The following is a 25,370-nucleotide window of genomic DNA, read 5'->3' as shown; positions in this document are numbered from 1 at the left end:
TGGCACTTAATCCTATTTTATAAAGGTTATAGTTTTACATAAATCACTCGCTCTAAATGCACTTTAGTCATCCGCCTCGCGTTAAGTTTCTCTTTAAGCCTAACCAGGCAAGGAAGATTTCTCCCACTGGCCCTTTGGACATGACCCCACTGAGATTGAACTACCCCCGCCCCCCGCTAATATCCCTGGAGGAATTCATACTGATGCCAGAGGCTAAGCAGATTCCCTCGCTAGGGTGGGGGAATTAACTTCATCCTTCCCCCATCTCAGTCAGGTCCAACAACCCACCAGCCTGATTGCCTTAAGGAGCCTTGACATGTCTCATTCTGGCCTCCGTCATTAATATTGTGTTGAGGGAGGTGTGATCAAGCCACACACTGTTTCCTTGACCAGCAGAATACACAGCCCTTATGGGGCATGCAAGGAGCCCCTGTAAGCCGAAGGATCGGGCACCAAAAGAGCCTTTCACAAAGGGGTGTGCAGCTCTGGACATGGTAGTTGTGGGAAATCGTAAAGCAGTGGGGTACTCCAGTATGGCTGCTTTTGGTTTCTTAATTAGTCTGTCACACATCCCCAGAGGGGAAAGCAGAGACTCCAGTGCAAACACTGACGTCTCACATTATAACTTGGAACAGGAGAATGGATTTAAATACCACCACACCACCGCAAGAGAAGGGAATAAAAGCGGTGTGCTATGCAGGGAGCAGTGGAGGGTTGGGTAAAGCCTGGAGCGGGATCTAAGGGTACGTCTTCACTACAGGGGGGGGGTCGATTTAAGATACGCAAATTCAGCTACGCGAATAGCGTAGCTGAATTCGACGTATCGCAGCCGACTTACCCCGCTGTGAGGACGGCGGCAAAATCGACCTCCGCGGCTTCCCCTCGACGGTGCTTACTCCCACCTCCGCTGGTGGAGTAAGAGCGTCGATTCGGGGATCGATTGTCGCGTCCTGACGGGACGCGATAAATCGATCCCCGAGAGGTCGATTTCTACCCGCCGATTCAGGCGGGTAGTGTAGACCTAGCCTAAGGAGCAGGGATTTTTATTGAGGATGGACACACAGAGGCTTAGCCCTCAGCCACACCCTGTTAGGAGTGCACAGTAGGATGCTGTCACAGGCAAGTGAGGATAATACAAAGTTTAAATTCCCATGAGTGGTACCACTCGGCACTTTGCAAGCTGCCCCCTCTCCTGTTCCTGGTGCTCTTGGGCACTCAAGAGCTACAAGAAAGCTGTTCCAAAGGCCTTGCTTGCTTCATACAGGCTCAGACGCCATCCAGTAAGGGGACCAGATGTCCCAATTTTATAGGGACAATCCCAATTTTGGGTGCTTTTTCTTATATAGGCTCCTATTACCCCCTGCCCCCTGTCCTGATTTTTTACACTTGCTATCTGGTCACCCTACCATCTGGTGCAGGTGAATATACCAGGCGAGGTGGTGAATCTGACGAAATAAGAGTTTTTCTTCTCCCTGGGGATAGAAGGGGGAGGTATTTCTGGACCAAACTTTTTTTTTTCCCCCACCAAAAAATGCAGATTCGGGTCAACCAAATTTGTGTCAAATTCGTCCAATTGTTTGAGTAAAAAAAAATAATACGGACAAGCCAAAACGATGACATTTTCAAGAGGAAACATGTTGACCCAAATGACTGCTTGTTTCAAGTTTTCCAATTTCATTATTTTTTTCTGCAAAAAAAAAAAAAGGCTTAAAAAACCCCCTTAAAACCAAAATAAAACATTTTGTTTGACCCGAAAATGTTTTTCTGTTCAGCCACCAAACCGAAACAATGGTTATTCACACAGCTGGATGGAGGGGTAATGCCAGATGGAAATTAGGTAAATCTTTTCCATGCAAGGCTTTCTAGTCCTCCCCTCCATCTCCACTGCAGGACATGCTGTTTCTGATTGTTGTCAGGAAATACAGTGCACTGAATGGAGGATGCTTTCTGCTGCTGCACTGGCACAGTGATGGGTGGTCTTGTGCACGAAGAGAGGTGACTTCTGTTCCTCCCTTCAATGCTGGCATGCTGAGGGATGCTGGACAAGCCACATCACCTCTTTGTACCTCAATTTCCCCTCCCACCTCTTGCCTATTTAGACTGGAAGCTGTATGGGGGAGGGACTGTCTCTATGTGTTTGTAAGTACCTAGCATGATGAGGCCGAAATCTTGATTGGGTTTTCTAGGCACGACTGCAACATAAATAATAGTCTTAGTGTCAAACGGTAGGGGTGAACCAAACTCAGAACATTTTCTCCCCATTCCTTCTGAACTTGAGTGGGTCAGCTAGGGTCCAAAACACCCCGGTCTGTGTTTTTACGAAACCCAGCCGAAAAGGTCTTCCAGACTGAAACCCAAATACCGCTGCCTCAGGCTTTGGCTGCCTGGAATGTCCAGATATGCTCTGCCCTGCTGCTTTTTTTCACTGTTGTGCTGACTTTGTGTTTCTCAGCTCTAAAATGGGAAGCAATGGGGTCGAAATGCTGCAAGGGAAAAATGGCCTCTTGATATCGGCATCCTGGCAGCAAAGAGGAAAAACGAGGAGATTCCCATTCAGACTTTCCAGAATGAATAGGTTTGACATAAGCTTCCAGGGCCTATTTCAGAGCCAGTCCAAGCAGGTCATTGAGGTCAGCAATGTTTCAACTATTTATATCAAGTCTGTGTTTGGCCTTGAACTTTTGGACTATTACCTGAACAGCATTGTCTGGCATCACCAATACACTCTCCACCTTGAGGGACCCAGGATAGTAACAGAACAGAGATGGTGAAAGTCACTCCAGTGCAGATGGGCAATTTAAGTGCTATGTGCCACTTAAGTCCCTGAAAATAGACACTGTGTAGGGAAAGTAGTTTTGTCTAGTGGATGGAGCACTGGGCTAGAACCCCAAAGAGTTGAACTCAGTTCCCATTGTTAGCCTGCTGTGTGAGCTTGGGCAAGTAACTTCATCAGCTCCATGCCTCAGTTTTCCTATCTGTGAAATGGGCATAATGATACTGACCTGCTTATAAAGTGCAGTGAGATCTAGACTTTTTTCCACACGGTGACTTTGGCACTTAAGACCTCTTAATTTCAATTAAAGTTAGGAATGTGAATACCTTTGAGGATCTGGGCCCTACTATATGAAGCACGGTGAGATTTCCTGATCAAAAGAGCTGTATAAGAGCACAGTATTATTTTTAGCCTTCACAGAGGTGTGACTTGATTTCAGTCTCTAAGGGTCTACACGGGGAACAAATAGTGAGCTCTTCAATCGAGCAGAGAAAGGTACAAAGTGATCCAATGGCTGGAAGTTGAAGCTAGACAAATTCAGACTGGAAATAAGGGGTAAATTTTTGACAGTGAGGGTAATTAACCAGTGGAACAATTGACCAAAGGTCACGGTGGGTTCTCCATCGCTGCTCTAGGAATTATTTCGGGGAAGTTCTCTGGCCTGTGTCATACAGAATTTTATGTGTCATAAAATTGAAGCCAAATTCAAAATGTAAAATGTAAATTTGTTTCAAGTCAAAAAAAATCTTTTTTTTTAAATGTATTTTTGTTGTATTTTTTAAATGTATTTCTGTACGACACAGGCCTATTATTTTTTAAGAAAGTTAAAAAACTCGAAACCAGAATATTTTGTTTGACTTTTTTTTTCAACTTCTTTGGTTCAGTGGAAAGTTGACCCAAAACATTTTTCCTGGGTTTTTATTTGTGTGTGTGTGTGTGTGTGTGTGTTTAATCAGTTAACTGAAAACAAAAATCAGTTCTTTGTATAGCTCTACTCTGAAGTCCTAAGCTCCTAACCACCTTCCTCTCTAACATACATTGGAAAGAAACCATTGTGACAATTTGCTCCTGGGTCGAATTTGCAATGAGACGGAAAAGAAAAGAAATTTCCTTGCACAAAGAGAAGCAAAATGAATTAAAACGGTTGCTTGGCTCAAAGCCCTGATTTCAGAATCAAGACATTAGAGACAGCAATAGCCATAGCTTGTTTCCCTTGCCAATGTAGAATCACCGAAACACTGGTTGGGTTTCTCTTTGGTGCACATTGTTTATTTTGGGATCTGTAGTAGTTGTCTGGTCAAATCAGTCGCATGTGCTCAGTGGTGTATGCAGTTACCCAGATTGTTCCAAAGAGCCATCCCTCCATGCTAAGCACATCCACATCAGCCAGTCAGCTGCTTCCCCTCAGATATGCCCATGATTCCTAACCAGCCACCCTCTGCACACATATACACATGCACAACAAGGATACAGAAATACATTTACATTTTAAAGTCTCTTCCTCTAGGGTTTCTTGTTAAAGCTACGATGGAAATAAAGTTGTGCTAGGTCATGGAAACATACAGCCTGTGCTTTCTTTAACAGAAAGAGAGAATGCTGCCTTTTCGACAGGGGAGGGATAGCTCAGTGGTTTGAGCATTAGCCTGTTAAACCCAAGGTTGTGAGCCCAATTCCTGAGAGGGCCATTTAGGGATCTGGAGCAAAAATCTGTCTGGGGATTGGTCCTGCTTTGAGCAGGCGGTTGGACTAGATGACCTCCTGAGGTCCCTTCCAACCCTGATATTCTATGAAATGGAAACTTCCAGCTTGGCCTCGAAGTTATTCCAAGCACTCCAAAAGGGAGTGAGACACTCTTTAAAACAAACAACTGATTGAGACCTAAGAAAGAATAAATAGCAAACAGGATTTCCCCTGTCTTAATAGTGTTTCAATGCAGGTTTGGATCTAATTTTCAAACATATCCGTGGTAGATTGCTCACGCAAAAAAGCATGCACAGTTGCCATGATTGTGCACGCCGGCTGGGGTTTTGTACATGCAAATGAACAAGTGATTATGTGATGCATGACAAGCCAATTCCATGCTCACATACCCAATGTGAGTGCACGGTCATGGTAACCACACACACCAGTTTAGGGTTACCAGAGAGCAAGTGTGAAAAATCAGGACAGGGGGTGTGTGGGGGTAATAGGCACCCATAGAAGACAAAGCCTCAAATATCAGGACTATCCCTATAAAATCAGGACGTCTGGTCACCCTACACCAATTAGGCATGCGGCTGGGCACACATTGGGCACAGGCAGGCACATGCCGTTTTGAAAATGGAGCGGGGGAAATGCAACTCAGTATCTGAATGTTTGAGACAGGCAGGAGGCTTTTAGTATGGCTGAAAGATAAGCCACAGCTGGCGTAGTTCTCACTGCATCAAGCCTGCTTTGTGCCACTCCACTGGCCCCAAACAGCACTAAAGCTGGCATAACCCGTTCCCGCTTCACCACATAGGTCCGTCTGGGATGGAGGTATGAAGTCACTGTGCAGCAACTGACTAGGAGGCCTGGCCAGCTAAAACAAGGCCTGTCTGGGGCCACCCCTACCGCTTATAGCTGTCCCTTGGGGCTGTTGGCAGCTGACTGGGCATATCCGTGGCACGTAGACAGCCCAGGACTGGGACTGAGGAATGCATGCTAGTATAATCTCTTTACCATCCCAGCTATGCCAACCACCGCCCAGGTGCAACCAAGGATGGGACCAATTTTATTTTTTAATAACTGGTTAACTTCATTTCACTTGCTGGAGTATATCAATAAAATGACAGCTCTCATGGAGGGAAACACAAGCATGACCCACAGTTACAGAGAGATCAGAAAAGCACAAAATATTGTATAGATGTTGCTTTTAGGTGTATCAAAAGTAACTGGCAGAAGACAGTGGGGTAGGGTTAAGATTGGAGATTTAATTGCACATACTGTAGGGATTTAGAAAGTAATATGCTTTTCATAATAGCGCAGGACCTGGTCGTGCAATGAGCTCTTTGAAAACAGACTTGTGGAACTACTCGGAGCCCCCAATGAAGCTGAAGTGGCTTCCCATGGATGCAGCAGCTCAGTGCAGGATTTGGGCTCAATTTCCCCACCTTGCATTTATAAAGCTACCTACTCAAGTGGTATAAATTAGTGTTACTTCGCTGAAGTCAATGGAGCTGCACAGATTCATAGCTGTTGAAGATCTGGCCCCTATAGTGTATTTTATTACTAGACAGACTATTGAGTGTCTGTTTACCCAGACGAAAGAAGATACACTAAAAGAAAGTTAATGTGACTATGAGAACAATAGCTTTTCTACTTCCTGACTTTTGTGAGTTTAAATTCATAACTTCATTACATTTAATTTCCTTGATTTTTTTCCCTCTAAGATAAGGGGAAAGGCTCAGATCCCCAAAGATATGTAATTTCTACTTATTTCAGTGGAAGTTAGGAGCCTAAATTCCTTTGACCATCTGGGTCAAATTGTCTCTGCTTAATAAAGTTAGTCCACTTAAAGACTATGTAGGATTCAAAGTTTGCATTTCACTGAGATGAAAGAGGCAAAGGAGGTATAAACATGTCCCTTTGCTCTGGCTGTTTGGCGAGCAGCTACCTGGGCTAACGGGGCAGACGCATGCTGGTTTACAATGCAACAACTCTATGTACATAGTGGAAAGATACTTTTATTTTTTAAGATTTACAATCTGAAGCAGTTTTATAAAACTGTGAAATCCAGAGAATTGTAGTGGCACCTAGTCACAATGTGTGCAGGGGATCTTTGGACCAGGCTATCAAAGCAGCTCTTTGTATTTCATTTAGACATGTACAGTCTTCTTCACACCGATTGTCCCAGCTGTACCAGGCAGGCTAGGTAAGGCAAATGAGAAGTTCTCACACCCACTTTGCGGATATCACACATGGGATGAGGCATCATTAGATACTGCTAAGAATCTTAGCCTATGCCTATTGAGCATGCTCAGAATCATTTTTTTTTACATGCTCATGAATTGTTTATATTTAAATCCCCCAAAAAAACACTTGGCAAAGAAATGTCTCCATAGAAAACAAGCTCCTAGTCCAGGGCAGTTATATATTCAGCTATAACTGACAAGTGCAAGATTAGAAGCAGCGCATAATCAACACCTTCCTTTGCAACTACTTAATTTCCACTAAATCTTACCTAGCTACAGCTGCCCCTTTATAGGACCTTTTTCCCAGCATGCTTTTCTGGGAATGGCCCTTTATATTTGGCAGAGCGCACTGGCTGCAGCCCTAAAAGCCTAGTTTGCAAATGGTGGTTGCTTCCTGCATCTCTCTGTCCTAGCTGGTGAGTAATCGTAACTCCTGTAATGTTTCTTATCCTTGAAGTGGATTGCACGTGCTAAAAGGAAGCAAGGTCCAGATCCACAAAGGTAGACTGAAATCAATGGAAGTTAGCAGACTAAATACCTTTGTGATTCTGGGCCCAAATTGTGTCTTTCTCCTTCTTTAAAGCTTCAACGTTTGGTTTCTCTTCCATATGCATCTGAAGGGATTTTCCTGAAACCGCACCAGCTCCCAGATTCACTTCTGACCTGAGATTAAGCCTGGGCAATTTCAAGCGAATAGGAGAATTGTTCAGAAAGCTGTGAACATGTAAAAAAACAGAAGTCTTGCTCTCCCACAGCAGGATACAAGTAACACTCATTAGTAAAGTGTTAGAATACACTGACCCCTGAACCTGCAGACACTTACATGGACTTAATTTTAGATTGTAAGTGCTTCAGGACTGGGACTGTGTCATACTAAGTGTTTGCACAGCTCCTGGCACAGTGATCTCAACTGGGGAGCTATTTTGATCCACATAATAAAATAGGACTCTGTGCATGTGTAAATGTCAGCACGTGCACCTATCTTTGCAGTATTGGTGCTTAGGTACCTACATAAGTATTTGATAGATATAGTCCTTTCTGTCCTACAGTTCTTGAGCACTGTTCTTTCACTGTAGCATGGTAATAAACCCCATTGGAAAAAAAACAGAGCATCACCATTTGATAGGTGGGTAGATAAGATATGCAAACATTACAGTACATATTTATTTAGGTTTCTGAGCTATTCTGATGAGTGGCTGCGTTTTTCCTTTAAAAGTTCCGAGTACTTTTTAATGGCAGTTAATGGGTATGTATGGCATGATTGTTTGATTTATTGTTCTCTCCTTTGCTGCTCACAGTTCCATAGAAACTGGAAACTCTGTCATTTCTTTCCCCTTTTGCAACGTCCCAATTTTGCAGCTACTTAGAGTTGGTTTCCCTTGTCTGTTTCTTGGGATGTGCAAACCAACTTGTCTCTGCTCTGTTTATTTCCTTGCATTTATTTACCACCATCACAATCTCCAACTGGGGAAAATAGGCCCTGATCCTGCAAACACTTAAATGAGTTTTTTAACTTTAAGCACATGAGGGGGATTGGTCCTGCTTTGGGCAGGGGATTGGACTAGATGACCTCCTGAGGTCCCTTCCACCCCTGATATTCTATGATTCTATGGTAGCCCATTGAAATCAATGGGGCTGCTCCAGAGCTGAATGTTAAGTGTGTGCCTAAGTGTTTGCAGGATCTGGGCCTTAGGTGGCTAGCTGCCTGGGATGACTAGCTTGGTTTGCAGTGGCAAGAGGTCAGCTCAGTATGGGCTGCTCTTGGACTTCAGTATAATTTGCAATGGTCCAATTTGTCCATGTAGGCCCTACATAAACAGTGGTGATACATTTCTTCCTTTCTTTCTTTTTTAAATGTCTTTGCGACTGTGTGGATTGAAAATGAATATTTGGTTCCAGTGTAAAGTACACACCAGATGTTAGGTGTGTATAACTGAGGGACTCAATGCTAATGGGATGCAGCAGCCCTTTGAACTGGAGAGGGTGGAAATGGTAAAAGCCTTCCTTTGCTTTAGGGCTTGTGCTCTGTGGTCAGCTGTAGTGACTGCCAGTCATCCCACCCCCAGCTGTGGCCCTGAATACACATTTCCCGACCTGTGTAATCCTGTTCTATGCTGAGACCACTTTAAGTCCACGGAAAGGTCCCTCCAATGTGTCTTAGGTACTTCTGTGGCTCCTGTTACTGTAGTAGATGAGCACACTCTTTAAGGTATTTAGCCTCTCAACATCCCTGGGAGGAGGTCAGGTTGTGCTGTTATCCCCATTGTAGAAAAGGGGGACTGAGGCAGAGAGAGGCTAAGTGATTTGGCCAAGGTTGTGGAGGAAGTCTGTGACAGAGCAGGGAATTGCACCCAGGTCTCCCAAATCTCCGGCTAAAATCTTCACCCTGTTTGAGATATAGGGATTTATAACAGAGCCCACCCCTGGGAGCATAAAAGAGTGGAGCAGCTGCAAATCCGTCTGATCTCAGTGGCAGCTCAGCGAACTCAGGGCTTCACAGAATCAGGGCCGCACAAAGGGCCTGATTATGCAAAGAACTGAGCAGCCCCAGTGGATTCTCATCTCTTTCTGAATCTGACAGGAATCCAGGGGGGAGGGTGGTCAGCACCGGGCAGGAGCAGGCCCAGATCGAGGATTGCATCTGGAAAGCTGGGTTGGGGGGGGATCATGCCAATCAAAGGAGCAGCCTAAACGATCAATGCCAAGGGACAATCTCACACACAGGCTCTCTCCCTCGTTCACCTGCTGACCGTCCTGATTCAAAGAAAAACAAACCGATGGGAAAATACGATTACTTGCAGAGTCACCAGAAATCCAAACAATATTCCATCACGGGTGCTAGGCCAGAGCGCTAATTCATCGCGTGCACCGTGTTATTGGAAGTGGCCCGGCACGCTAGCAAGGCAATAGATCATGATAAAAAATGTAAGTGCTCCGTTATCACCAGGTTAACATGCTTTGCTATGCAACCCTGCCGGCTGGACAGAAACATCCTTACATAATGACACACAAATCGGAAGGGGAGGGGGAACCCAGCCATTTGCTCCAAGAAGCAAAATCAAATCTTCCTAGCATTTAGTGTGTGTGTGTGTGTGTGTGTGTATACATATATATATATATATATATATATATATATATATATATACATACACACACACTTGCATATATATATATATATATATATATACATACACACACACTTGCATATATATATATATATATATATATATATAGTTAACCACTACATATATAGGAAGAAACCCCAGGGAACTCAAGACTAGAAAGCAAAGATGTTAAAGAGTCATTAGCTTTTTGCTATTCTTCCCAGTTCATCTGCATGATTAGGAGTGTTGATAACCATGAAATTCACCAGATATTTGCTATTGTTTCATTTCTCAAGAGCTGACAAGGCTGTTCAGATCCGGATAATCAGGATGCACTTTGTTGATAATGTGGATGAATCAAAAGCCATCTTCCTGGCTGGCAGATGGGCTCTCACAGGCGGAGAGGGAGAGAGAGGGGGGACAGACAAACCGTGTGTGAGAGAGATGGAGAGCATGGTGCGTGGACTGAGAGAGAGCGAAACGGTGCATCATACACAGTGTGTGTGAGAGAGAGAGGGCACTGCACGGTGACAGTGAGCATCACGCACAGCCTGCGACGTGCAGAGCATGACACGGATTGAGAGAGTGTCGTGAGAGCGCGCACGTGGGAGTGCGGGACCAGGTGCGAGAGACCTTGGTGCCATGGGGGTGTGTGACCCACATCAGCCTGGGATGGATGGATGTCAGAGGGCATATCCCTGGTGCCTGGTATATATGGGGGAGAGAGTGTGTCCTGCTCGGCTGTGTGGTTGAGAAGGAAAAGGCGTTAGTGTGCATGTGAGCATGTGAATGTGGTGCCCGGGGAGAGGCAGTCATGCAAACAGAAACAAACACGGGGAGGCCCCCCTCCATCTGTTGTTCTTGCACTTCTCTCCCCTCCTGTCCCAAGTGTCCCCGCCCACACCCCGCTAGTTGTGGCAGGGGGGAGAGGCCCACATCAGCTCTTTGGCTGCAGTGAGGTGCCCCACAAGCCAGGAGTGCCATGTCATGGTTCTCTCTTGCCTTGCAGAAGGTGCTCGCCTCGGTATTTTTAGCAGGTCCTTTGCGTTCTAAATGCTGCAGGCTTAGCGCTGCCGGCCGGGTACGCTCGGTATAATTTACCTTCGGTGTAACAAGAAATAGGAGCTGACTCAGGGATTAAGGCATGTCAAGTCAACACAAATAAAAAGCCGGGGAGGATTAGACAGAGATGAATGCAACACAAGGGCTGGGTGTTAACTGCGGGGGAAGAAGGCACCTGTTCTCGCTCCTCTGGCTAGTAGTTGGGCAGCATGCACCATCTATGCTGTGGTGTTACGAGGGTGCCATTCCCTAGAGCAATGGCAGCTTCTTAAGACACCCAGCTAGAGGAGTCTGCATCTCACTGCACCCTTCATGCCAGTGGTCGCTCGAGCTGCGTGTTCCCCTCTCCCACACAATGGGGAGTTGAGTGTTGCTATCAGGGGGAATGGTAGTCTGTCTGGGGAGGTGGCTATTTAGAGGGGGAAGCCATCCCGCCCCACTGAGTAGCAACCATAAGTGCCTCCAAGTGTAGCCCACTGGTCCATGTGTGTTGTGTCCCCCTCGGTACCTCCTCCTGTGATGTGAGTCCATGCCACCACCTGTCTCTTTAGCTCAAGCGGTAGATTGGTTTTAGTGCTGGAGGCATTGAATGGGTGGGGGGGAGGGGGCAGAGGTATGTCTACACTGGAATCCAAGGTGCGATGGCAGCAGGTGTAGACATACCCATGCCAGTTTTACCCATGCTAGTGAGATTCTGCATCAAGCATGTGGAGGAAGATGCAGGCGAGGAAGCATGGTCTAGTGCAGGGGTTCTCAGACTTTTGTACTGGTGACCCCTTTCACACAGCAAGCCTCTGAGCGCGACCCCCCTTACGCATTAAAAACACTTTTTTATATATTTAACACCATTATAAATGCTGGAGGCAAAGCAGGGTTTGGGGTGGAGGGTGACAGCTCACGATCCCCCTGTAATAACCTCGCAACCCCCTGAGGGGTCCCTTCCCCCAGTTTGAGAACCCCTGGTCTAGTGGTTAAGGCACTGCGCTAACAGGGGATCTGCATTCAATTTCCAGTTCTAACACAAACCGCCTTGACAAATCACTTCGTGTCCCTGTGTCTCAGCTCCCCAGCTATAACAAGGGGCTAATAATGCGTCCTTCCTTCACACCCTTTGTCTGCCTTGCTGATTTAGATTATCAGCCCTTCGGGGCAGAGATGGTCTTTTAGTAGGTGTTTATACGGCACCTCACGCAGTGGGACTGCAGTCTTGTTTGGAGCGGCTGAGTGCTGCCGTAATAGAACACTATGTGCACTACCAATAACAGGACAGACTTTTCAACATGGGGGTGCTCCACAAAAGTACTTCGACGCAGAGGGAAGCTATTTGGAGCTGTGGGACTTGTGCTACTGTGAACGTCGGGATTTAAGGGCCTGACTTTCAGCTCCCTCCACTCACACTCCTCCCGTTCGGGGAGGCGGAAGGTGGTGGCCTGATTGCGGCCGCCTTTGGGCTGTAGAGAGGCGATGACAGAAATAAAGATGGCTCCGCGTTGTTGACCTTCCACCTCTGTTCTGCCTACACTTCGGCCTGGTCAGGAGTAAATGGCCATAATGGGCCTTGATACAATACATTTGATAGCCTCTGGTCAGTGTCCCAGGAATTATGTCCTCAATGAAAATGGCTCTTTTCATTTTTTCCTTTCAACCTTCTACATCCGCTGTCAAAAAGATGCAAGGATGCATTGAGAAAGAAAGCCAGTACCGCCACCTCAATTCCTCTTTCAATCAACCCTGCTGGAGAGGCAGGTGTAAGTGCTGTATTGTCTAATCCCCACCTGGGCTGCGATTTGGACTGGAGGAAGAATAGCTGGTGACTACTTTCTGTTAAATCACGTTCAGGTCTGACCCCGCCTCACCTCCTAGCTAATTCCACTCCATCCCCAATGCAGGGAATCCAGGCTAACCTCCCGCTGTGTTTTATGTAACATCAATTCACTAGAATGGGTTTTTGACTTAAAAATGAGTGAAGTTTGTGCATAGGACTGGAGGGTTTTATTTATGTATTTATTCATCCTTATGTATGTATTCAATGCTTTTGGAAAGCACCAGTTTCAGAGGCAGTTTGATTCAGGGGGCCGGACAGAGGCAGGATCTGTGCTTTCTAGTCCCAGCCGTGCCATTGACCTGCTGCACAATGTTCGTCAACACATCCCATCTCTCTGCTTCTATTTCCTCTCCCATTCTCTGTCTGTTTTGTCTATTTAGAGTGCAAGCTTTCGGGGGGCAGGGACGGTCGCTCGCTAAGTCTTTGTACAGCACCCGGCACAATGGGGCCTTGATATCGATTGTAACCTGTAGATGCTCCTGTAATCCAAATAAGAAATAATCATAAATTTGAAATTAACTGGCTACACAACAAGCCGGCAGGAGAAGCAGTGGCCATATGAGCTTCTCCATGCTTCTGTTTCCTCCCAAAATATAGTTCAACCAGAGCAGTGTGCTAGGGGCCAATATGGTCTCCAAGGCACAGGAATAGGGGTCTGGAGTTCAATAGGGTCATCAGGTCCTCAGTTCTATGGCTGTCTCAGCCAGTGATATACATGTGTTAAACATTATGTGGGTGAGTAGTCCGGCGCAGAAGTCTCTGTAGGATGATACAAGTCACTTGTCTGATGTAGTTTAAGGTATATAGTTAAGTATTATTTAGAGTAAATTTGTTCCTGGAGTTCCCAGGCAGGATCAGGGCCCCCTTTATGCTAGGTGCAGTACAGACACATAGTGAGAGTTCCTGTCCTGATGAGATGGCTGAGAAAGAATGGTAAGTGACACAGAGAGGTGAAGTGACATGCTGGAGGTCACGCAGTGGGACAGTGGCAGAGCTGGTAATAGGATCCAGGGCTTCTGACTCTCAGTCCAGTGTTCTAGCCACTTAGGGTGTGTCTACAGAGTGAGTGGCAGTCCATGACAGTGAGTCTCAGAGCTCAGGCTCCTGGGGGCTCCCGTGACAGTGCTAAAAACTGGTGCCGTGTAGACTTTCAGGCTGGAGCTCGGGATCTGAAACCCACCACCCTCTCTAGGCTTCAGAGCCTGAGCTCCGGCCCAAGCCACGATGACAACACAGCTATTTTAGTGCTGTAGTATGAGCCCGGTGATCCTGAGTCTGCCAATCCAAGCTTTGAAACTTACTGCCTGCCACTCAGTCTGTAGACACACCCTTAACTACACTGTGTCCCACATTGTTTAATTATACCCACCCAAGCACGCACACAAATATAAACTATTCCCATCCTCTTGCTCCTTCCTCTTGTCATTAGAGCTCTGTGAATAACCAATTTCTCACTTTGATGGCTAACCGAAAAATTGAGTGGGAGCGGGGGAATTGTTGTGGGTTAATCCAAAGTGGGAATTTTTTTTGAATGTTTTGGCAAAATAAAAAAAATCAAAGATATTTTATTTTGGGTTGAAAAACATGTTTTTGACCAGAAACGAAGTATTTTTTAATTTTCACCTTTTTTAAATAAAATCAAGGTAAAAGTTGAAATAGAGATTTTGAATAGAAAAATTGAAATGTTTCAGAGTGGTAGTCGTGTTAGTTTGTATCAGCAAAAAGAACAGGAGTACTTGTGGCACCTTAGAGACTAACAAATTTATTTAAGCATAAGCTTTCGTGGGCTAAAACCCACTTCATATGCATGCAGTGGAAAATACAGTAGGAAGGTAGATATATATATATATATATATATATACACACACACACACACACACACAAAACATGAAAAAATGGGTGTTGCCATAACAACTATAACGAGTGTAATCAGTTAAGGTGGGCTATTGTTTCACTTAGAAAATGTCAAAACAGAAGGTTTTGACTTTTTCAGTTTTTTTTTTTCTTCCCCTGGCCAAAACAATTTGGTGAATTTGACACGAATTTGCAAAATGGTTCGGTTGACCTGAATCTGGATTTTTTTGGTGAAAAACAGTTTTGTCTGAAAAACTTCACCTAGCTTTACTTGTCATGTGTGCTGGTGTCCCCAACAGTCAGCTGGGTAGAAGTGAGGGAACACAGAGCCAACCTTTTGGGGTAGATTATTTGGCACAGTCCACAGTCAGTTAATTGTCTGTTCTTGTTTTGACAACATTTAACTAGGGGAAAAGTCTCCACCAATTCTATAGGCTGCATCCTCTGTTGGTATATGGGGGGAGGGATAGCTCAGTGGTTTGAGCATTGGCCTGCTAAACCCAGGGTTGTGAGTTCAATCCTTGAAGGAGCCACTTAGGGATCTGGGGCAAAATCAGTACTTGGTCCTGCTAGTAAAGGCAGGGGGCTCGATGACCTTTCAAGGTCCCTTCCCGTTCTAGGAGATAGGATATCTCCTCCCCCCCCCCCCCCGAAAAAGTAGCTCCATTGAAGCCAGTGAAGTTATGCCAATTTACACCTGCTGAGGGTGTGCCCTTTGTGAGTATTTCCAATGTTAAATTCCTGCTACGAAGAGAAGGGGGGGCAGGAAAGGGGTGCATTTCTTTCCTTTACTTGTAGTACCATGAAGAGGGGATGCGGGGGGGAGGGGATGCTTGTGGCATGGAATATGAAACCAATATCATGGCATCTGAAGACTAAACCAATGAAAATCTCAGTCACACAAAATGCTTGATATCTGATCTTTCATGGTAAATGTCATATAAAGAAAGGATCTCTCTGATATTTCAAGGAGCAGCAAAGTCTGTGATGACATGTCAGTATCAAGATTTGCATATTTATTATAGATAAGCTGTCAAAATGTATGTTGTCAATTTCACCTTATACTCCGAATTTAATGATGCACATAAAGGACAGAAAATCTTTAATATTAATATTAATATGATTTTAGATTATAATACTTCATTGTGGATATCAATCACCCAATCCTTAAGGACATGTCACTCAAGTTGATATAGTTTATAGAAAATTAATGTAATCCATTCTGTATGATCTATTACAGGGGGTGGAGGTTAGAAGAGGGTGTGGGGAAGTAAGGGAGTCCATTACTACACTTCTTCACATGTTAACTTCTGCCAGAGCTTAATCCTTGGTGAACTACGGCATCTGAGAACTTGTTGTTTGTAAGTGGCACTGCTTAGACTACATTCCCGCTCAAACCTGGAATGGGATTCTCACTTCACTGATGGATGTACTTTGTCATGTCAATGTTTGCATAAGCAGCTTGTGTTTTATCAACAAGAAATGCTGTAGCAGAACAATTTCAATTCCACCTGCTGTATAATAGCATCGTGGAGGTGAGTATAGCAACCTCCATGCACTTGAAGGGTGTAAATACTGAAGAGGAGGGAAAATGTGTAGAGTAGCCCCAGTGATTGATATGACTAGAAATGTGGCAAATGAGCCCAGGAAAACGGGCTGGGATCAAGGAAAGTTTCCTAAACTTGAGATGTATTAGGCAGCGGAATAATATCCCCAGGGGGAGTGAGGCAAATGCTTGTAGAGTGGCTCCTTTATAAGAGAACTGGGCCAAGTGCCGGAGAATGTTCTATCGGTGCACCTCACTGACCTAGGCAAGAAACGAAGGGCTTCATTCTCCCACTGCATTGTACCTTGGCCTGTCCTTTCCATCTGTACAAAGGGCAATCAAATCAGCATTTTACATGGACTCTGCACAAGTGTAGACGATGACACAAGGCACCCGGCACTGGTAAGTCAGGTCCTAGATGGTTCTGCTCTGACTCTTACGTCTATCATAGTTAACAGGGGAGTTTGTAGTCAGACTAGGAAGGATGGTTTTGTGGATTAAGCACCAGGCTGTGATTTAGGAGATCTGGGTGCAGTTTCCAGCTCTCCTACAATCTTTCTGTGAGACCACAGTCAAGTTGCTTAATCATTTTCAGTGCCTCAGTTACCCATCTGTTAAAATGGGCATAATGATACTTCCTTTCTGCCACCTTTGCTCTGCCCTATCTATTTAGACAGTAAACTGTTTGGAGGCAGGAAGTTCATACAGTACCTAGCACAAAGGGGTTCCCACCTTGGTTGGGCTCTCTAGGTGCGATCAAAATAAAAATAATTACTTCATTGATGCCTGCTCTGACACTCACCTCCTACATGGCCTTGGGTGAGTCACTTCACTTCTTGTTGCCTGTTTTACCTCCCACCCTTTGTATTGTCCGTATAGATTGTAAGCTCTTTGGGGAAGACATTCTCTCTCACTATGTGTTTGTGCAGCGCCTAGCACGATGGGGCTCTGATCTGAGTTGGAGGCCTCCAAGTGCTACCATAATGCCACTAATACTACAGCAGAACAGCGTCATAGTCAGGCATGCAGGAAAACATCTCAAAGGTCTTCTTGTTACAGCTCCTGGCAACTGATGTTGCCTAAACAGTGCATGAGAGCACTTTATAATACCAGAAATAGACAGGCTGGGGAGCTCTTATAAATATATAACAAATGAAAGTCAGGGCAGGGAGAGCCCAGACTCTCAGCAATGAAATCATGAAAACTGGATCAATGTAGTTAGTTACTGCTGGAGTTTATATACATACATACTTTTCTTATCTATGAAAAAGACAAAGTCAGAACAGGCTCAATAAATCAAAAAGTGGGAAGGGGGGAGGGAAATGAAAGAACTGTACCGGCACTGCTTCAACAATCTCCCTTCACTGTGACTTTTAACAAAGCCGAATTGGTGTGGATTTTGTATTAGCGGCTTGGATGGCGGGGCGGGGGGAGGAATCGCCTTTCATCTTATTTACATCCATAAGCTGATGGATGAACACCTTGAATGCTTTTTCATTCTGGTAAGAGTATGAAACATTTCCTGGATCTCTTTGCACAATGGCAAAACTCTGAATCAGGAGAATTCTTTATCTTATGCTCATGTCTTTAGAGCAGCTGTGAAATTGACCAAAAAACCCTAACCCATTTATGAATCCTATCTATCCCCCCACCCTTGTTAACATATCTAGGGCAATTGTTCCCATGCATACCTGTCTCTCATCTGTTTCCTGTAGTTGACTTGGTTAGTAATATAAGCAATGAAGTAAGCCTGGCAAACTGTTCCTTCCCTTGCACGTTTGGTCCTAGTTGTATCTGTTTATCTCCTTGTCTCCAATATCTGCCTCTGTCTATTAGTGTGTCCTCTTTCCCATGTTTTATCCGTTAATACCTCTTGTTCAGCTGAGGATAAACTCCGTAATAATTGCACTATAAAATGAAGAGTACACTACATGTCTCTTATTGCTCAGGGGTCTGTTAATTGGAATTTATAAAGTTCAATAAACTGTAATCCAATAAGACCTAAACTCTTATTCATTTATCTTAGAGGTAATATCCATGCTGCCAGCAGTACACTGGGAGAGGCTGAGACATGGGCACTCACATGCAGAATATGTGTATATTCTGCAGCCCTGCAGTAGGTACCTGTGTTTCTGACTACCCGCGGCCATGCCAGTTTGTCAAAGCTAAGCAGCATTGGGCTGGGTCAGTGTCTGCATGGGAGACTTGTAAGGAATGCTGTGGGAAGTGGTGTTGGTGATGGAAAAGAGAGCACTTTTCCCTCCATATCCCAGCGTGGCACTCACTGGTGCAGTGCTACTGGAAGTGCCCTTTTCTGGGTGATATGTTAAACAAGGCCATGGCAATCAATGGCACTTTGTCTCCTAAATGAGAGTGTTAGTCCTGAATGAATTCCATCTCATGTTTTCAGATGCTGCCTACCTAAATTCCTCTGGCTGTGTCAATGGGATAAGACTATTCAGATCTTGGACTAAAATACTTTATTATTTGTGCTGGGTACCATTGCCGTGTTTCAAGTCATGCATGCCCACAATTCAGTGATGGGTGGAGTCATCCATTTGTACTTCAGTTTTGTTCCTGTGGGATCTTTCAAGTTGAAGGCTGCTATACAGATGTTATCCGCTGTCCTTGCAGTACATTGCATTTTACAGATGGTCTAGGAGTCCAAAAGTCACTGGCGTGCTGCTTGAGAAAGAAAGAAAAGCAGTGGCGGTGTACTCCTAGCCTATATTATATTTCAAGTCCTTAAAATAAACAGCCTCCTGTTGGCTGATATAGAGGCAGATTGGATGCCATGTATTTCAGTATCAAACAATTACGCATTATGTAACGTGATCCTGACTGAGATTTCACCAAATGTATCTCAGTGGTAATGCAGTTTAGACAGCAGTGTATCAAGCAGACAAGCTAAATAGACAGTATGATAACCAGTTATTGGATTACTCTATATGTTTGGAAATAGGAATTTTGGACCCCAATCCTTTTTTTCTCCAGGAAGCAGCTGAAGTTGCAGGTAGATCCATGGGCACGGTGTCCAGCTAACTAACTACAATCCTTGTCCAGGTTTGAAGATAAATATGATTATGAATGTCAAGCTGATTGTTTTATTGAAAACAAAATTGTCATGCATGTGTTTCATTTTCAACTAGTATATTTGGGGTTTAGTCAAAACAAATTTGAAAAAAAAGTAATTGAAAATGAAAAGATGGTGTTTCATCTTAATTTACATGAAGGGGTAAAAATCATTTCCCAACCAGAGCTATGTGAATGCCTGTGGCATGCAGTACAATGTACCTTTGCATTTGATTTGTAGTTATTGTAGGTCCTACTTTTCTTGTTAGTTGTTTTTTTTATTAGTGATGGGTGAACCTCGAGAGAGACTGAAGCATGAAGTTTCTACCCACTCTTTACTTAAGTGAAAGTCTAGTAGTGTCAATGGGATCAATGTCTCAGCAGGGACCGTGAGGGTACAATACGTCTACACTGGAAAACAAAAAACAAATAAAAAACAAGTGTGTTCTTAACTCAGGTTACCTAACTTGAGTTAAAATAGCAGTGAAGACACGACAGCTTGGCTTTTAACTTGGGTTAGCAGCTAGAGTTCAAGCTTCTAGGGCAACCTGGGGTTGATCTGAGCTGCTAACCTGGGTTAAAAGCGGAGTTTCTGTGTTTTCACTGCTATTTTAACTCAAGTTGGCAAAGCCGTGTTAAGAACTCAGTTTTTTCCCACAGTGTTGACATAATCCTGAGTGAGAATTTAAGATTTCTGACCAAGATTTGGATTAGTACTGACTATCTAAAGGTATGTTTACACAGCAAAAAACCAACAACAACAAAAATAACCAGCAACAACAACAAAACTAAAAACAAACAAACATGGCAGCAGGTCTCAGCGCCTGGGACAACTGATTCAGGTTCATGGTACAGAGATAAAAAGCAGCAGTGTAGACGTTCCCACTTGGGCCTCTGAAACCCAACGAGAGGGTGGAACTCAGCCCGAGAGGAAAATCTATACTGCTGTTTTTAGCCCCATAACGCAAGCCCGAGCCAGTTCACCCACGGTCTGAGACTTGCTGTTGCAGGCTTTTTTTTTTTTTTTTTTTGCTGTGTAGACATACTCTAAGCCTCACAGGTGTGTAAAATGGTTTGGGAATTTTAAGAGAACGGATGGTCTTCTGATTGACAGTCACTCACTCACTGGATTGAGACTCCGGAGATTTGTACATTGTTCAGTTAATATTGTGTCAAGTCCCAAAGAAGTGGTTAATTGGTAGTTCAGTAATTAGAATGCAACTAATATCTTTTGGTTCCAGTGATACCTGCTGGTATCCTGCTGTGGATTGGTAGAGCCCCAGATGCAATGTGAAAACCTAGAATCCTTTTCACAGAGTTACCCATGCAATTCTGAACCTCAAAGTGAACTTAATTTGGGCATGTTTTGGATGGGTTCTTATTTCACATCAGCTGGCTTGTCAATGTCTACTCTTTATTCAAGGTGGGTGAGGACTGCAGTATAAATTATTAAGATCCAGGATGGCAAATGCTGTACAGTAACCAATGGTGCCATGAGATAAGGCAGTATATATGTAGCTCCTGCCCCCTGCCTCCTTGGTAATGGAAAGTCAAATACCTAAGAAAACTGGACACTTTAATTAAAAGACCCCAGGTTGTCCATCAAGGAGAGTGTCAACTCTAGTAATATCTTCAATGCCTTCTGCTGCTGCATTGCAGTATTGGACTTTAGAGCAGCCTAATCTCTCAACAAGGCCCCGATTCAGGAAAATCCTTCATGATGTTCTTGGTTTCCACTGAATGAGACTTAAGCATGTGCCTGAAGTGAAGCACGTGCTTAGGTGCTGTGCCGAATAGGGATGGTTTCCTGAGCTGGAGCAGGCTCAGTTCTGCCCTTGTTTACAATGAGGTTAGTGAGATTGCATGAGGGTAAATGAAGGCTGATTGGAACCTCTTTTGTCAAATAACGCACCACGCTTGTTTGGAAATACTTATCACTGAACGTGCCGATGTCTTAAAATAACACAATGCAATTAATTAGCTGCTATTATTAATAATAATAATTCCTCTCCATGTAAGGCAGTTGCGGTGTCATCCAGTGGGAAGGGAAGTGGTCTGTGCCATCATGAGTGGGGATGTGCCCATAGGACAATCTCTCCCTGAAGATGTGGGGATCCCCTTGGAAAAAGTTAACTGGGGGGGAGGGATAGCTCAGTGGTTTGAGCATTGGCCTGCTAAACCCAGGGTTGTGAGTTCAATCCTTGAGGGGGCCACTTAGGGATCTGGGGCAAAATCAGTACTTGGTCCTGCTAGTGAAGGCAGGGGGCTGGACTCGATGACCTTTCAAGGTCCCTTCCAGTTCTAGGAGATAGGATATCTCCATTAATTATTATTATTAATATTATTATTATCATTAATTTTATTTATTCCTTGCATAGCACCCATAGTGTGATAGGCGGTTCTCAATCAGATAATGTCAGTCATTAACATCTTTAAATCACTTAGAAGATGGGGGGGAAGTGCTATGTGAGTGCTAAGTAGTAATATAATCTGACATTTCCGGGTTTCCTTTCATCCGGGAGGATCTAAGCTATATATCAGATAAATTCACCTAGTACTGAAATGCATCTACCTCTGGGGTGGAATGTAACAGCTCTTTAACAATCCATCGTGACACACTCATTAGTTTAGTGCTGGGAATAAAGATGAATGCCAGACCAGATTGAAAATGCAGTGGGAATACATTATTATTTAATATTTAGCATAGCTGTATGAATATTAATATTTCAGTAATACCTATAGGCTCCAGTTTCTGATTGGGGCCCCACTGTGTTAGGCCCTAGACACACATGAGATGCTGTACAAATATGAATGCAACTAGATAAAAGGTATAACGTGAGGCCTTCGGGGTTAATAAACTACTATTGCAAAGAATGCAATGGGATCTTTGATGGCAGAGGCAATCTGGACCTCTGGGTTTTACATCTCATCTGAAAGATGGTACCTTCAGGAGGAGAGGCCAAGATTCTAAAAAAGCCCAGGTACCTAAAGTTAGACTCTTAGGTCTATATTTAGGCATTTCAATGTGCAGCTTGATTTTTCAAAAGTACCAAGCACCCAGCAACTCCCATTGAAATCAATAGGGACGTCTCATTGCTCAGCAGTTTTGAAAATCATGCTGCTTATTTTTTCTGTTGAAGCATTGATTTCTAGTTCCGCGGTGTGTCACGGTAAGATGTGTGTCGGTTAGGGTCACACAGGGCTTTGTGTTTTAAGTAGGAGAGTTCTCTCCCTTTTTTTCCTTAGCGCGTAGTAGTTCATTTTTCTTCCCTTTGAGTTGCAATCCTGTGCTGCTGGTGGAGTGGGTAGGAATTGCTTTGCTCTGCTGTGAACTCTATGGAAGGCTTTTATAGCACTGTTAATGCCATTTGATGTTTGGTCATAGTATTTAGAAACATATTCATTAGATTTTTCAATGACTGCTGTTTGAAGGTCTTTCTTGTATTGTTCCTCTGGATCTTGTGTCCAGATATATTTCTTGGGTAATGTTTAGAGATTTTTAATAGTGTGATGGCATTTGCTGTTCGCTGAAACACAGGACAAGTTGGCTATGGTCTGATAAGAATAACCATTAGTTAGGGTTGGGTGGAAAATGGTAAGTATTTTCAGTGAAAATTTTTGCAAGAAACAAAACAAAAAATCATATAATTAAATGATTTTCATGGAATTTTGAGTTTTTCAATAAAACAAATATGTTCATTTCAATTTGACCCAAAACCAGCAGTTCTTCAGTTTTCATATTTATTTTTTACACAAAGCTGAAACATTTTGATCAAAATGATTTTTTTCCACAGAGAAAAAAAGTGTTGGTCAAAAAGCTTTTTTTCCCCCTCCAAAAAATGGTTTGTCCACCTTTTTGGATCAGTTTTACAAGAGCATTTTTCAGTGAAATCTAGGTTCATTATGCAACAGTCCGTCATCCAGTCACCCTTTGCATAGCTATGCATAAACCACCCTAAGGAATCTTTTCCCATTGAGAATGTATATCCCAAAGCTTTTGTACCAACTTAATATCATCTTTCCATTTGAGTTGAGGATGATGATGATGTCAACGCTGTGGCTGTGCTTTTGTGGGCTACGTCCTCTCCATAGTACATTTATTTCTGTTAGTGGGGATGAAGTCTGGTTCTCGGCCTGTGTGGGCCTTTGTCTTCATGAGTAAGAATTCTACTCAGTTCTTGAAAGCTGTTGATTTCTGACTGGATGCTTGGGAAATAATCTTGGTCATAATAGCAGAAGAGGTGGGTGGTGTATTGAGAGCACAGTGGTACAGATCAGAGTGCAGGTGTAGGAAGTCTCTGAATATTTTGACTCAAAGGTGACTTTGGCCTTTCTTTGCGGGACCAATGTGTTTTGCAAAATCTTTGAGGGAAATTAAAGAACACCAAAGTATTGACACTTTATTGTGTCTTTAGTGGCCTAGTAGCCCCACTGTGGCAATATGGAACGGCACCTCTGCCGTACCGGGGCTTCATGTAATATGATCATGTCACATCATGATATTTTCTGAACAAAGTCTGAAATTTGGGGCTTGTTTCCAAAGACTGAGGAGAATAAACCTTGTATGGTCCATCTGTTTTAGAATAAAAGCGGTCATGTTCCTAATGTTATAAATACTGACTTCCGGTATGTCCAGAATTCAGATTTGGGAGTTAGCTATCTGTAACATTTAGTAGCTTTTTCATATTGGTCATGTTGTCTGCCTGTTGATCTGTGTAAATTGGGTGATGTGTCTCTCTGCTAGCATAGGCCCGTAGCTGATGGTGGGGCTGGGGTGATGTTCTGGAACCAATAGTTCTGGTGTTTTTATGTGTAGGTGATATTCTGCTAGGGGTACTTGAGACCTTCTGTTCACTTGGTGGGTGGGTAGTGTGATTGGCTTGCTGTCCAGGGCTATGTCTTTGATTTGAGTAGTGAATATTCCTACTTCTGAGTTGTTCAGATGTATCTTGTCACAGAGGTGATGGTCTGGGAGGTATTTCATTGACGTGCAAAGTGTGTGCCCACTGTTCACTATGGAGCATCTATTTTGTGAATGATCCCCTTTTATAATTGCAAGCAGTTTTTCTTCTGGGTAGGAGAGAATCTGTCTGCTATAATTTAATTGGCTGGATGCTGCACGAAGGGGAAACAGGAGAGGAATGACATGATTCAAATTCTTTCTCCTGCCACCAACCAGGTTTAGTGGGACAGGTGTTTTAAGCTGTTGTCAGCAGGATTAAACTAGGTATTTTAATAGCTCTTCCCCATGTCACTTTCCATTCTTCTTCTTCTCTGATTCCTTTCTCAAGCTCCCTCTAGTATCTCTAAGTATGTATTGCATCTGCTCTCTCCTGTTCTGCTTAGTATCAGAGGGGTAGCTGTGTTAGTCTGGATCTGTAAAAAGCAACAGAGAGTCCTGTGGCACCTTTAAGACTAACAGATGTATTGGAGCATAAGCTTTCATGGGTGAATACCCACTTCGTCAGACGCATGTTCTGCTTAGTTAACGTTTGCTACAATAGAACAGTGTGTAAATGGAGTTAAAACTTCATGGGGTTCAGTTACTGGAAGAAATTCCAGTGGGTTGATTTCTGAGCATTCTGTGAATATACTTTCCCCTCCCAGTTCTGCACACCTGCATGAGTCTCACCCTATATATACCCAGATAATCTGCAACTCAAATCTCTTTTGTGTATCTGGAACAAATTATGCTGGCCCTTTGCCATGCAATGAAATCACACGGTTTTGCATTACACTCTCCGAAGCCTTAATTAGTGAAGAAGGCAGCTGTATTCGCTCAAAAATGTATCTATCGGTACAAACTGCTGCATGATGGTACGAAAGAAAACATGCCAATGTTTCTCTCTGCACTCCCAAGAGTTGATGTGCAGGTAATTTGGGCTGGAACTGATTACCTCTGGGCTGTACATTTTCTTCCAATAATAAGAATAGGTGAAATGTTTTTTGGTTTTTTTTTTAAACCAACTGTCTGTAGTACATTCAGATGATTAGAATGAAATGTGTTTATGTGGAAATGGCATGTTCTTTTCTATCCTATCTAGTTACTCCTATGGCCCTTATCACTACAGAAGAGTTAGTCAGAAATCATTTTATTTTCAAAGGGGGAAAAAACCAAAGATTTTGTATTTGGCCAAAAATTTCCTTCTAAGTTTTTTTGTTTGTTTTTTAATGAAAATATGAAAACCTTTTTTGGGGGACG

The 25,370-nt window shown here is 43.7% G+C and overlaps 1 protein-coding gene and 1 long non-coding RNA gene across 41 annotated transcripts in view; one reads left to right on the top strand and one right to left on the bottom strand.

The window, feature by feature from the left end:
* CELF4 (CUGBP Elav-like family member 4) overlaps positions 1-25,370 on the top strand; it is an 846,252-nt gene that overhangs the window by 34,728 nt on the left and 786,154 nt on the right. The gene's annotated exons all lie outside the window — the stretch shown is intronic.
* The window catches only part of LOC135880244 (uncharacterized), a 220,561-nt gene continuing 203,977 nt past the window's right edge, over positions 8,787-25,370 (bottom strand). The window contains exon 3 of the long non-coding RNA XR_010561486.1: positions 8,787-8,799. This is a non-coding gene — a long non-coding RNA (uncharacterized LOC135880244). The remainder of the gene's footprint in view (positions 8,800-25,370) is intronic.

Source organism: Emys orbicularis, chromosome 6 (assembly GCF_028017835.1).
Source record: "Emys orbicularis isolate rEmyOrb1 chromosome 6, rEmyOrb1.hap1, whole genome shotgun sequence".
NCBI lineage: Eukaryota > Metazoa > Chordata > Testudines > Emydidae > Emys > Emys orbicularis.
This window is presented reverse-complemented; position numbering and strand designations above follow the sequence as displayed.